This window comes from Megachile rotundata, chromosome 1 (assembly GCF_050947335.1).
Source record: "Megachile rotundata isolate GNS110a chromosome 1, iyMegRotu1, whole genome shotgun sequence".
NCBI classification, from domain to species: domain Eukaryota; kingdom Metazoa; phylum Arthropoda; class Insecta; order Hymenoptera; family Megachilidae; genus Megachile; species Megachile rotundata.
Window position 1 is genome coordinate 7,514,862 of NC_134983.1, and position 14,760 is coordinate 7,529,621.

Genomic DNA, 14,760 nt, shown 5'->3' on the forward strand with positions numbered 1-14,760 from the left:
GAACTAGTAATTTGGAGATCTAGGGACTTTGATGTGGGGACATTTGGAGATCTGAGAATCGAGAGATTTAGAAGTGTGTGGATTTAGGGATTTGGAGATCATGAAATCCAGAAATGTGGGGATTTAGGGATTTTGGGGATCTAGAGATTTGGGGATTCACAGATTTGGAGATCTGTAGATTTGGAATTTAACAGGTTCGAGAATTTAGAGATTTAGACTTTTAGAGTTCCAGAGATTTAGAGTTTTGGAGTTTTAGAGTTTTAGAGTTTTAGAGTTTTAGAGTTTTAGAGTTTTAGAGTTTTAGAGTTTTAGAGTTTTAGAGTTTTAGAGTTTTAGAGTTTTAGAGTTTTAGAGTTTTAGAGTTTTAGAGTTTTAGAGTTTTAGAGTTTTAGAGTTTTAGAGTTTTAGAGTTTTAGAGTTTTAGAGTTTTGGAGTTTTAGAGTTTTAGAGTTTTATGAAGTTGGTGACGTAGAAATTTATGGATTTTTAGATTTATAGATTTGGAGATTTATGATTTTGAAGACTTATGAATTTGTACTTTTATGGATGTGGAGATATAAGGAGTGAGACAGCTAGAGATTTGGTGATTTAGAGATTTGCAGATTTGGAGATTTATGGATTTAAAAGTTTGGGCATTTGAAGATTCATAAATTTTGTAGTCTTGTGTACTTGAAGATTTATGAATTTATAGATATAACGATTTTGATATCTATAAATTTGGAAATCTTGAGCTTTAGAAATCTAGAGATTTGACAATCTCATAGATTTTGAGATTTATGTATTTGAGGATTTAAAGCATAGGACATTTAGAGTTTTGAAGATTTAAAAATTTGGAGACCTAGAGTTTTTAAGCCTAGAATTTTGTGGAAACTTAGATTTATTTGTTTACATCTCTAAGTTTTGTCTATCTAGGTATTTGAAAGTCTGGACCTGTTGGTCGGGAAACGGAGATACCTGAGAAGAAGACATCTATGGACTTCAATGGATCTAAAGATCTAATGACTTAAATTACTAAAATCGTGTAATTAACAAATTGAAATGTGTAACCATGGAAATTGAAAATGAAAAATCATGAAATTTCCCCGCGTGTCGAAAGGAAGTGTAGGTTGCATCCGAGTGTACAGCACGTTGAAAGAGAAGCTATGTGTGCACTTGAGAAACGAAAGTCGAAGGGAGGGCAGAGGAGTACGTCTCTCGTGGAGATCGAGTGGCCGTTTCAAGGATCGGCCTGAAGAATTATGGTATGAAGTGGTGGGGCATGACGGTGCCGTAGGCATAGTTTGTCTTTATAACGTCTGCGCGGCTGCGGCTGAACTTCAAACGAGCCGCTGATGGCTCAAAGTGGCTGACCGGGATATAAATCCACGGCCCACCTCGCTCGTCTGCTCGGCTTCTATCTCTTTCTCTCCCTTGCTCCGTTTCTTCTTTCCGCTCGAGCTGGATCTCGTCCTTCCAAACCGCTCCACCTTTGCTTCGTTGCTTTTCAGCTTCGGAGCTCGTCCTGGCTACGCTTGTGCCCTCACCGTTCGTGCACCGAACATCGACAATCGGAGCCAACTCCTTCTGCCGCGATATATTTCCTCTCGAAACCGCCGATATATTTATTCGACGGTTGGTATTCTCTGATCGACGCTCGCTCGCTTTCTATGATAATGTTCATGGCGGTCCGTTGCTGCGGTATGCGCTCGATTCGTGCTTTTTCGATCGAATCGCACAGCCTTCGCTTACTTATTGCTGCATCAATAACGGACCAACAGTTGCTGACTTCGACCTTCAAATTTTGTTTTAAATTTCAGATTTTTGAGACAAGTATTTGGAAACGTACAAAGTATTTAGCCAAGTATTTACACGAGGTGATGGACGAGTGGATATCTGTCGGATATACTGCAGGTTTGTTTTCAAATTTTTAATTTATAATTTTCTGTCTTGTTTTCTTAATTAAGTATAATGGTTTGCGGTGTCGATTATATCAATATTCGATATACATATGTATTTTGACTGGATGATATGAAATTTAGCGTTAGATATGCAGGCGTGAAGTAAATTATTACGTGTTGACACAGCAAAATTAGATACACTCTTCAAGTTCTTGACTTATCAGTTTTCTAGCGAAGTACTCCAGAATTTGCTATCTGTAGATAAAGATGAAGAGAATCAAGTTACACAATTTTTCTTGATCAGATTTGCAATTTTAACCAAAAAGTTCATTACGAAAATTTATTATGAAGTTTATTATGAGTGTTTATTGTGAGTTCATTATGAATGTTACATTATGAATATTTATTTTAGCTTATGTTCTATACATATGCATATCATAATAGTGACTAAATATTGTAAGATAAAGATAATTAGTACAACTAATTTTTTAATTCAATTCTTTGATTTATTATTATTTAGTATTATTGAATTTTTAATAAATTTATTTCCTTTCTAATTTTAATAGTTATTGAATTAAGGTAAATTAGTGATTGATTATTACTACTGATTTGTAAATATGTTAATTTATTATTTTTTTATGTACAGCTTGTAATAAGCGCGTTTAGAGATAAAAATTTTTGTTTCTGAAGTGTTCTTGGAATTACGCAGTATTACCTTCTAAAGAGTTAATCTGTAATCAATTCAATTTCTGACTGATTAAATAGAAATAAATCTATTCTATTGTCAAGATTTATTAATTAATTTCGCCGTCTGACAATAATGTGTAAATATATTTAGAAAATACTTAAAATCTAACATTCGGATTTATCGTTCAAGATTGATAGTATTCGTTGAGAGATACGAGTTGTTTTTGATAAGGTTGAAACAAAAGTAATTTATATCCTTGAGGCGATAGACATCTTTAAGTATTAAATTAGGGAATATTTTGTTCGCGTTTTATAATAATGAATGATTTCTTTTAATTTTGTTAAATGGAAAAAGTTGCTGTAAATCTATTTTGAATTTACTAGAATCAGAGAACTTTCATGATGTGTAAAATAAATATGAACAATTCACTCAAATTAAATTGTTACATGAAACTTTTAATATTTGATTTGAAAGATTACATTTTAACATAAGTATAATTGTTAATTTTCAACTTTATAATTGTAATTTTTCCAAGTTGTATTTTCTTAATTGTAGAACAATTTAAATAAAAAATCTGCTAATTCAAATAAAAGTAATTTTTAATTCTGTTAAAATTCTTATCTCTTAAATTGTTACCTTTTAAATTGCAGAACTTTCGGTTTATAAATTGGATTATTTAAATTAGAAGTTTCGTATTAATCAAAATAAAACTTGATAACTCGATATAATATGCCAGTTTTTAATAATTATTCAATTAATTCAGAAATGGTAACACGTATCTATTTCATTTATTTCTGTGCAATTGACCTCATGGCATTAAATATTTATCGTCATTTAATTATCTTGAAATAATTCTGACCACTAATTATTTAGGACGTAGATTATACATTTCTATGAATAGTCCCACAGTTAATCAGTATACCATAATAAATTACATTAATAAATGAATTTCGTAACCTTTCAAACATCCCTTAAAATCGCATGTTTCATAAAGAAACTTTCCACCCTTTTCTTATATCATTCCCACTAATGTGAAGTACCATTCTTAAACACTTCCGTATTTCAATATTAAAATATAACCATAAATTATTTCATAATTTTATCATAAATCTACAATAGTTAGATATTGTCATACTTATTTCTGAATCAACTTAATCAGATTATCATAGAACCTTGTAATCTATTTAACTCCCAAGATATCACACCAAGTTACCCTACGTATTAGTCACACGAAGCTTTTTGTAAGAACCGTTTATTAAAGAAATCATTCCGGAAGATATATTTACAGTGCACTAACAGCCCCTATGCTACCGAGAAGAATAAAGAGTTTAATCAGCGCTTTCTTTGATACATGCAACTTATCTGGCATTATCAACGAAGCGTTAGTTGACAAAGTGCGATCATTATTCAAAAGGACATGAGGTTGGAGGGCGGTGAGCAGTTTTGTAGCGGAAGACGTTGGACAAATGGGGTTGTTCCGTGGACAGGCAGGTTATCTCGGTCACTCGTCGAGTAGCCACCCCACTAAATCACTCAGTTCTCGCCCTCCAACCCGACGACCTCTGCCGTTGGCATCCTCAATCTCGATAATGTCTGAAAACCTCGGCATGCTCTGCTCGTTTCGACCTTCTTCTGAACTGCTTTCTTTTTACATCTAACCTTCAACCATCCCCGTTGCTACTATTTACTGTTAACAATCAAACATCCCCTTTGAGATAATTTGTTATTAACAATCAACCATCTGCATTGCTGCAATTTAATGTGAACAATGAACCACACCATTGCTACAATTTAATATTAATAATAAATCATTCCCATTGCTATAATTTATTATTAACAATCAACCGTCTGCATTGCTGCAATTTAATGTGGACAACGAACCACACCATTGCTACAATTTAATATTAATAATAAATCATTCCCATTGCTATAATTTATTATTAACAATCAACCATCTGCATTGCTGCAATTTAATGTGAACAATGAACCACACCATTGCTACAATTTAATATTAATAATAAATCATTCCTACTGCTATAATTTATTATTAACAATCAACCATCTGCATTGCTGTAATTTAATGTGGACAACGAACCACACCATTGCTACAATTTAATATTAATAATAAACCACCCCCATTACTAAAATTTAATATTAATAATAAACTTATCTTTTTAAAATCTGTATTATTTAATGTGCACTTGAACAGTATAATAATTGAAACAATAAATGAAATACTTGTGACTTCAACATTTTTAAATTTTGACTAATATATTATTTTTAATGAAATTGAATAAATAGTTGGTCACCAATGTATATTTACTTACATTACAGAAATATGTTGCGTTTTCTATCTACTGTTTTGCAAATTATGAATATGTAATAAATAATCATCAAAATATTTGCAAGCAGCTAGTAATTTGAAAAAGTCAATTTTGTACATCGTATAACAACGGTCTTCTTTTCAAATAATTATAATAATAATTTTATGATTAATTTGAAATAATACTGTGGTATAATAATTTGAAATGGTAATTTGAAATAATAATGTGGAATAATAATTTGAAACAGTAATTTGGAAATAATAATTTGAAATATTAATGTAGAATAATTTGAAATACTAATTTGAAACAATAATAATTAGATAATTTGCATTCATAATGTTAAAAAGACAAAAAAACATCAGTACTACCTAAAGTAAAAAACTCGAAAGCTATCGTTACATTAGAACTGCCATTGAATAAATAATGTGAACAAGGCTGTTTGATTTATGTTCATGTTAATATTCACCTCGACTTGTGATGTTCCTTTGCAAAAAGTATCTGATAATTGCACATTAACGTAGCTGTGTGTCGATAGCAAAAGCAGAGAATGCATTAACTGTTGAACGAAGTGTACGATGGACAATGTAAAGATAGTATGAAGCGCATTACCGTTTATTACGTGCTAATGAGTGTGCATAATTCTATAAAAGACTATTCTGCCAGGCTGCTCTTACATTGCTTTGAAGCGAACTTTACTTTGATTGATATTTAACAGCGCGTAAGATTCAAGAATGCTAACGGTTCTATTAACCGTTTTCTTTTTATTATACACGTAGCGATTTCACGGTATATTTACTATGAAGCTTAACTGATTAATAAAGTCTTCCTTGATCATACGTTTCGCGATCAAAAAATTATTTTAAATAAAAATAAGATTGGCAGAAATGATGAACCGTTTCAATTATTTATTTCTCAAGTATTCCTCTGTTTATATAACTGTTTTTACGATATCAGGGAATTTTAAATGCACTATTAAATAAGTTAGGAATCTTTTTAAATGGCTCATAATAAATATTTAAAAATTTTTACATAATGCACTATGAACAAGTTTTCTTTGTTTTGTACCTTAATAATTTTTCATGTAAAATGTTTTGCAAGTGGGAGAAAAATTGTGAGTTGTGTTACTGGCAACAGCCTGTTTATAAATAAATATATTTGCAATAATAAATATTGAATAATTATTTCATTTACTAAAAATCGCCACTATTAGAGTACAGGAGCAAATTGCCATTTTTATTAAGAGCATAAAAGCTTGAATTACCCAACTAATTAATTGCGATAAGATTACAGAACAATTATTATTGCAGCCAATTAGTACATGACTGGTCTTAGACAAATTAATTCCTTTATCCAATCTACAAATATGCACAATTTTTTATAAAAAGAATCATTCAATTTTTCTACACTTACGATAAAAGTTTGAACGCTTAAAAATAAAGCAAACTCAACAGTGCATTTCATTAATCAAAAAGTAGGTTTTTCTGTTCCAGTACAAAATGAATCAATAACAATATAATTAAAAAATATTACGAATTTACAATTTAGAGTTACGGTTCGCAGACTCTTCTTCGTTAATTAAAAACTCTAGTTTGAGTTAATAAAAATCTCACGTCAAGCTACAATTAGCAGTGCATATATAAACGAAAATACATTCGCGTCAGTTATCTTTCACGACTTGTAATTTACGAGCTGTCTCGCGAATGATATGTTTCTTATTTAGTTACAATTGCAGTTCAATGATCTAACTGACACACTTATAGCGTGAGAAATGTATGTGTGTAGAGCAGAAAGAAAATCGAAAGAAAATACAGCAAAATGATGGGAACTTATATCGAGTACCAAAGAATTTATTGTTTTACAATAACATCAAACAGAAATTCGTGTGTCAAATTGAACATAGATAAAATATTTGTCACATTTTTAAATTGGAAGCATTTTTAAATTTTGAATTTTATTTTTAACCACAAAGTGTATTTCACTTTCAACAAAACAAATTCAAATTTATAGAAAGATGTATGTACATTGATATGTTCACTCCACAACAAAAATGACGAAGCTATTTTAGTAACTTAGATACGAAAGTTCTTTAAGTAGGTAATTTCAGCAAATAATAAGGATCGATAAGTAATAATAAGAGTAAGATAGTAACAAAAATAGTAAAGTTATTTTAGTAATTTAAATGCAAAAGTTTTTAAAATAAGGTAATTTCAGTATCATAATAAGGATCGATAATAGACAGTAATAAGTGAAGATAGTAATAAAGATAGTGTTGCACAGTTTAATATTATAATATTATTTTAAGATACATTATTTTACTGTATTTTCTTTGCATCCACGTGTGGTCCGAGAGTGTGATATGGATTAGCGAAAGAAAGAGAGGCGAAATGAAAGTAAACGGTGGATCGATGAAGATGGCGGAAGAGAGAAGAAGAAATGGAAGGATAAGAGGAAAGTCTGCGAAACAGACGATGTTTCCATGACAGAACCGGCTTGTTTACCGCAACCGCTATTAGTTTCCCATCCACCAGCGAGTACCGTACAAGACTAAAGACAGGGATATTGCTTCCCTTTGTGCGCAAATGCCGTTTCCTTTATTTATTTATCTTTGTCCGCTAACCCAGACAGGCGATGCTTGCCCAGTTGTCTTTTCTCTGGCTTTCCATTATTCCGCCGTTGGACAGTTTATGACTCGTCGCTTTGAAGTTTCAATGCTTGATGTCGATGCAATTCTGTTCGCCGAGAAACGCGATTTCGTCATCGCGAAATTTTCATCTTTCACGTTTAACGGATCAGAAAAGAAGATTTGTTAAATTAATTCGAATATTTTGGAATAGAAACATACGCATTTATACAGAAATATTCATGCTTATACACACTGTTCAGACACAACTAAAAAGGAGATGATCTACGTACAAAAGTAAGTGGAAAATGTAGATACAAATTTATTCTTGTTAAGAAAATGACATTTAAACCATTTTTTAAATATTTAAGAACTTGTTTGCGATGTGAAAAATGACAAAAACAGCATATTGGTAATTGTACATTCCGTGAATGTAATTAGTAATGTCACTGAAATATGCTTGTCTTCATTATTTATATTATGTATCATGATTTATTTGTTTCTTTTGTCGACTGAAGTCGTATAATTTAAATAAATTATGAAGAATGACTGATAACAAATTTTAGTGGTATTAATGACTTTATTTAGTAACATCAGGTAATTCTTTAAATTAATGAAAAAGTTGTCACATTTGTCATTTATTTTAACAATATCACGCTCATTGGGTTATCGATTGAGATTTGAAAAAATTTGCAAAATTGAAAGTTTGAATATGTGAAAATTTTTAATTTTGAAATTTATAAATCGAAAACTTGAAAGTTAAAGAAGGTGTTTTATTTACTTCTACCCATAATACAGTTTCTATTCATCTTGAGCATACAATATATAAGATTTCCCATTTTCTAAAGGGGACCTTGGACGATCAATATACATATATTGTCGATATTTCAGGGTTCTCAATATTTATTGGCACTATTGAAATATTGTATTGACAATGCCGCGAGAATCCTGAAATATTGTCAACATTACATATATTGATCGTCGAAGTTCTCCGTTACATTAAAGATTGTATATTATAAAAACAAAAGTGTCCCACTATTTCTTCTTTACACTGTACATGGTGTTGTTATGCTGCTCACAATTTTTCTCCCACTTGCAGCCATCTTACGAAAAAAAGTTCAGAATAATATTTGCAGGGTATGAAGTGCACAATAGATATTAGTAAAGTAAATTTTGAAAACAGTTTTTTCTCTGGGCAAAGTCAAGGTCACTTTGAGTTTTTTAAATAGGAACATACATTTTTTTTATTCATAGCTTTAGAGGACATCAAGACGAATTTAAAACACATGTTACATGATATTTTTATTAATATATTACTCGATTTACAGAAGTGGAAATGTGAAGTAAAAGACTGGAATATTACGTGAAGGAAGGCGGCATACATTTTGAACATGTAATTAAATAAAGTGTATTTTTCTTACATTCTAGTCGCGTGTTTGCATTCAGTAATCTCTTCGGAATCAAATAATGGTTACACTACCAAAATCAAAGGCTAAGTACTTCACATTTCTCCTTCTGTAAATCGAATAATATGTTAATAAAAATATTATGTAACATGTGTTTTGAATTCGTCTCGATGTCCTCTAAAGCTATGAATAAAAAAATGTATGTTTCTATTTAAAAACCCCAAGATGACCTTGACTTTGTCAAGAGAAGAAACTATTTTTAAAATTTGCTTTACTAATATTTATTGTGCACTTCATACCCTGCAAATATTGTTCTAAATTTTTTTTTGTAAGATGGCTGCAAATGGGAGAAAAATTGTGAGTATCGTTACAGGTAACACCCTGTATACAAAACATTCGATAAGCAGTATTAATTTCTGAATATTCCCAAGATTTCTCGATCTTATTTATTCATCTACACGGGTCTATTTAATTTGTTCTTTTAGCACAAGCATTTGATGATGCGTTACTTTACAGTAAATTACATAGAAGTGATTGCGAACAAGTATTCGAGTCAGGAAATGGCAAAGATGCATTTACGGATCGTTTCCTTAATAGTCCTCAGATATTTGTTGGATAAGAAAACGTTATAAAGATTATGTGAAAGCCTGCAAAATACGTGTTTGCTGAAAAACAAGAATTGAACGAATAATAACTTAAGAAAGACAAAAGTAATCTGCAATCTGCAGATGATATTAACGTACAATTATTACAACTATCTTCGTTGCACTTATATATTTTGCATATCGTTAAAATGAGTTCTGTAAACGATGCATCATTTTATGTATGATAGGAATATTCAGTTATAAGGCACTTTTGCCTGCGTATAAGGGGTGGCGTCACAGACACATTCCTTAATTGTTAATTTCGTTATTTTACTAGTTATTGATTATACGAAGTTAATGATAAATTAGTTTATAATAGATTGATGCTACCCTATGCTCCTGGTACCAAATTCTTAAGCCTTTATATCACTAGATTCATAGTTTCCGAATTTCTGGATTTCAAAATTCCTATACTGTCAAATCCATAAATTTCCATATTCAGAAATCCCTTTTCTAGGTTCCTACGTTCCTAGATTAATAAATTCGTCAGCTCCGTTACTGTTAAATTCGTGAAATCTCCCATTACCACTATATCCCCTTTCAATATTAAATCCCTAGATCCACAAACTCCAGTGGCCTCAAATTTCAAAATCCCTAAATCCGTAGATCTTCGAGTTCCTAAACCTCCAAATCCCTACATCCCCAAATTCCCATTTTCCCAAATTTATTACAAATAATAACAATAAGTAAAATAAACTTAGTAATAAATAAACGAAAAAGAATTGTAAAATCAATCGATACAACAAATCTATATTTTATTGAAACATATGACTTTACATTTACTTAAACTTTACTTCAACGCCATAAAGAAACTATATACTGCTATTTCATATTAAATTTAAATAATCCTTTTTAAAATATTTTATAAAACACCCAAGGGTGAAGTTCTTTCACATCCACATTCATCGAACAATATTTCAATCGAAGTATGAAAAGAAACTGAGTTATGAAAGTAATTGGAATCAGATAAGATCGGTGAATTCCCTGAAATCCCGCTCTCCGGATATATGACCATGCAGCGTCCCGATCGGTGCTCATATATCCGGACATCACAGTATATTGTTCGTAGCCGGTCTATCAAATGTTTCCGAATAAATCAAATTTCCAAGTATTTAATCAACGGATTTACACGTGTTTTGCAGAACGTCACGTACACACGGGAATTGCTACGTGGAATCTTAGCTGAACGGTACATCTCGCAAACAGGCGTCCGATCTCATAGCGTATCCGCATTAACCTTTCATAGTGTTCACGTAGCGGGCGAGAAAGGATCGTAGTTTTAGGTTTCCTTGTCGGAAGACAAATAGCAGCAGTCGACAGGGAGCTCAGCCCACTTTGTCCCCGACAGCGTGGCGAATAAACGCCCGATCGCTTTACGAGCTAGACGGGATAAGAGCGGAGCAGATAGCGTAAACGCGAGCAACAGAAAGCCTAGATGGGGCAGACAGAGAGGAAACCTACCCTTTCTCAATTCGTACGTATCCACCTACACCCTGGAGGCCGACGATCCATTCCAGTCCCGCCAACACTATCCAACCCTCCGATCCGCAGCGGCAACGCGACAGAGGACATCGGGGATCTGGGCCTGACGAAACCGCACCGTTTACGCGAAAGCTGACATAATCCCACACATCGACACTCTATCTGATTAATTTCTCTCGTACGACAATAACACGATTTATGACCAATACCAACTTTCGCTGTTAAGCGCCGATCCCATTCGTTTTCATCTACGTACAGGAATTGTACAGTCAAGAGCAAAGCTTCCTTAGAGGTAATCAAGAGAGGCGTTCGTTTTTAGGATTTTTGATGAAAGGTTTAGAATTTAGAAACGATTGTAGGTTTTATGTTGCTATATAGGGATTTGGTCATGTATTTGAAGCTGTACAATTTTGTGGAGCTAGGAATGTGATTTAGGAATTTGCGGATGTAATTCGGAAATCTAGTAATTCGAACACCCACAAATTTGAGAACGCAGAGATTTGAAATCATAGGTTTTGAAGTTGAAGTTTGGAGACTTGGATTTGGGAATGTGGAGAGTTAGCGGTTTAGGTACTTGAGGATTTAGGAATTCAAGCACGCAGAAATTTAGGGACGCAGGATTTTGAAGCCCTAGGTATTTGAGGACAGTGAGATTTAGGAATCTTCATAAGTATTTGGAGAAATTGAGATTCAGTAAACTTCGAATTCAAAGACCTATAATTAAGAAATGACATTAGAATAAAAAATGATATTAACATAACACATTTCTAATCCAAAACCTGATGTTACTACATCATTTGTCATACGATGTGTTTCAATTGCGAACGAAAATTATATCTGAAGCATAAAGGATCGTGAAATATATCAAATAGAAAAATTTCAGTAGCAGTTAATCAAGGAAATCGAAACTAACCTCAGAATTAATTGACGTTGAATGACGATTCGGCAGTATTCATCATCGAAAGAAGTTCCAGGTCGAAAAGTTGAAAGGGGCGATTCAGAGAGACGAAGTTGGCCGCCTCTTCGAAACTCTCTCCGGTTCGAGAGAGCCGGATCGGTATCGGGGCGATATATCTCAAGATTGGCTTCGCATTGGCGGATAGTCTGTATCGAAGCAACGACGGGAGAAAGGGGTGCCACCTTGATAAACGAGCCCATAAATAACAGTAACGTCTCCACCGAAAACTCGGCCGGGTAAATGTATATCCAGAGGCAGCAGAGACAGAGGGAACAGCACCGGTAGCAGGCAACGGCAGCGAGCGGTTCAGGGAGTCGCAGACTTCGTTCGAAGAGGTAATTTAAGATCCTATTGAAATATTTATGGGATCATAAAGCGGAACTGGCTGCATCTATCGCCGGCAGCCATGCGTGAGTCGCGGTCCCGCGAGTCACGGTAGTTTGTATCTTTGTTTATAACTGACTTAGCACCGGCGGGTTTTATTTTATTTTCGACGAGCACGATCGAATCGACAAGAAATTACCGGAACACTACCCACTCAAATTTATTACCGCGCGACCAATCTACGACCCGGTATCTCCAATTTACCGCTTATATTTCTATGATCCTTTCCCTCATATAGTATCGGTTACCGCGTTTGAATTTCGCGCGCAAACGCTCCGCGCAGCGTCAGACAAAATGGAGACCTCCAGTTTCGTTGAAACTTCGCACAATTATAAAGTACATCAAGAGTAATAATTTCGTGCAATTATAGCACGCAACTCTTTGGAATAAACGAAGAATTTATGCTCAACGTTAATGTACCGTCATTGCGAAAACTATGAATGTAAATTTCTTCCATGTTTTGGAGAGGTTATTATGGTTTTGCGAAATTATTACCTATGCTGCACGTAGTTATGCAAAGTATGAATTAAATCGGTGTTTCGAAGGTCGTGCACAACGCTCGTAACTTTTGCAATATGCTACGAATGCATTATCGACGTACCCTTTTCGCGCGCAAATTTACACGCACAGTTATTGTGTGTTAAATTCAATAAAACAAGAGGAAGGCCTATCATGCAATTATCTACAATTATCTCTACTTTTCGCATAATTTATATTCCAATTACGATAGAACATGATGGTTTCTTCAGGTTCATACATATCAATCTTACGATTTTCTCCCTGGATGCGATTTATCTTCGCGTTATTTCATTTCACTGAATTCATAAATAAATAAACTGTTGCGATGTGTACTCTGAAAATTTGTGCAGTGCTGCGAGGTTCAATATTGTATGATTTATTACGGAAAGACTCGTATTATGCGTTTTGCGTTTAATTCCTTTTCTCGAATTAATTTATCTCTGAACATCATAATCTCTTACTGTAGAATTATAAATAAACATTACAAAACATGTATTTTGTTTTGCAATATGTATTCGTGTACGATCCTTTACCATGCAACGAGAATCAGAAACTAGTGAATTATTCCTAGAAGTATTAAAATTGTTGGAGGAGTAAATAAATTGTTTGTAGTTTATCTACATAGTTTATTCGCTATACGATTAGATATATCAGGTAATAGAACAGTTTTTAAATATACGATCAATATTTTCTTTTGTTCAATATGGAATCCCTGTCAATTGTCTTCTTTTGCTCACAAAAAGGAATATGAAACCGGAATAAGCTGTTAAAGGGGTTTTACCATTTTCAACAGAAATTATAACAGAAAAACCATTGAGAATGGGACGTAAGGTTCTTGAATGTCGGATGTGTCGTCTACGAGCGAAAATATCGTACGTTTATTGAATGGAAATTGCGGCCGAGTTGGCACGATTCTAGGAATCCTTGATGGTGTAACTGCGAAATGTAGCGAAGCACTTAGTAAACGGTGTCCTAAATAAATCAACGAATTAAGCGGAGCAATTCGAGGAATACGACATCAGAGCTATACCATTAAGGGTGACCACTTTAACACGTTGAAAAACTCAAATTTTCATATTCAGAAATTACATAAATTTTTAAAATAATTTGACAGAGAATACAGCAAAATTAGGGTATAATAAATGATGGGAAATTTGAGCAAAGTTATTCAGGCCATAAATTTGGATGGTTTTTTAATCTTTTAACTTTTTAACATTTTGTTCTCAACGACTTTGGAACCTTGTAGTTTCATTTTATCGATTATTCTATGAAGAATTATATGGGAACATAAATGTGTACTTCAATGAAATATGTTTTGTAAGTAAACAAAAGCAAGAATAAGTTACTTTTTACGTGTATAATTTTTCCAAACCCATACATATACACTGCATATGTTAGAGTTAAATACTTTTTATTTGAAGTGAAATACCAAATATAGAGAACAAATAATTAATTTAAATGAAATAACAGACAAAAATTACTTTAAATAAAATAACAAATAAAAATGTCAAAAAATTACTTCAAACAAAATAACAAATAAAGTTCATAAATAACTTTGTTGACTCGTACTCGCGGCTTAATCGCGATATTATTTCGTAAAGACGAGTCCATTTCATTTGTCCGTAGAGAAGTCATACTTTCGTGCAATCGAATTGTTAAAAATTCGATACAGCCCTTTAAATTTTCGTTGAATCGAAGTTCTTCCCGCTCTAGGCGCCAAAGTTATCGCATTGAAACTGCAAGAGGAGCCGAACAGACAAGACGGTTTACGACGGCAAAGAGTGCTTGACCGTGTGCTTCGTGTTGGTAAGGAGCGGATTATACTCTCTCGACACGGTATCAGATGGTCCCGTAGCTG

General features: G+C 33.1%; 1 protein-coding gene and 1 long non-coding RNA gene across 3 annotated transcripts in view; one reads left to right on the forward strand and one right to left on the reverse strand.

Moving 5' to 3' along the window:
* Positions 1-14,760, reverse strand: part of LOC105661785 (uncharacterized) — a 351,630-nt gene that overhangs the window by 10,689 nt on the left and 326,181 nt on the right. The gene's annotated exons all lie outside the window — the stretch shown is intronic.
* LOC143265053 (uncharacterized) lies at positions 967-14,740 on the forward strand. Of its 2 annotated transcripts, XR_013039165.1 has the most exons (4): positions 967-1,611; positions 1,797-1,890; positions 10,702-12,334; positions 14,616-14,740. It is a non-coding gene; the product is annotated as an uncharacterized LOC143265053 (long non-coding RNA). The 2 variants fall into 2 exon arrangements; XR_013039164.1 differs by lacking the exon at positions 14,616-14,740 and having other exon boundaries at positions 10,702-14,427.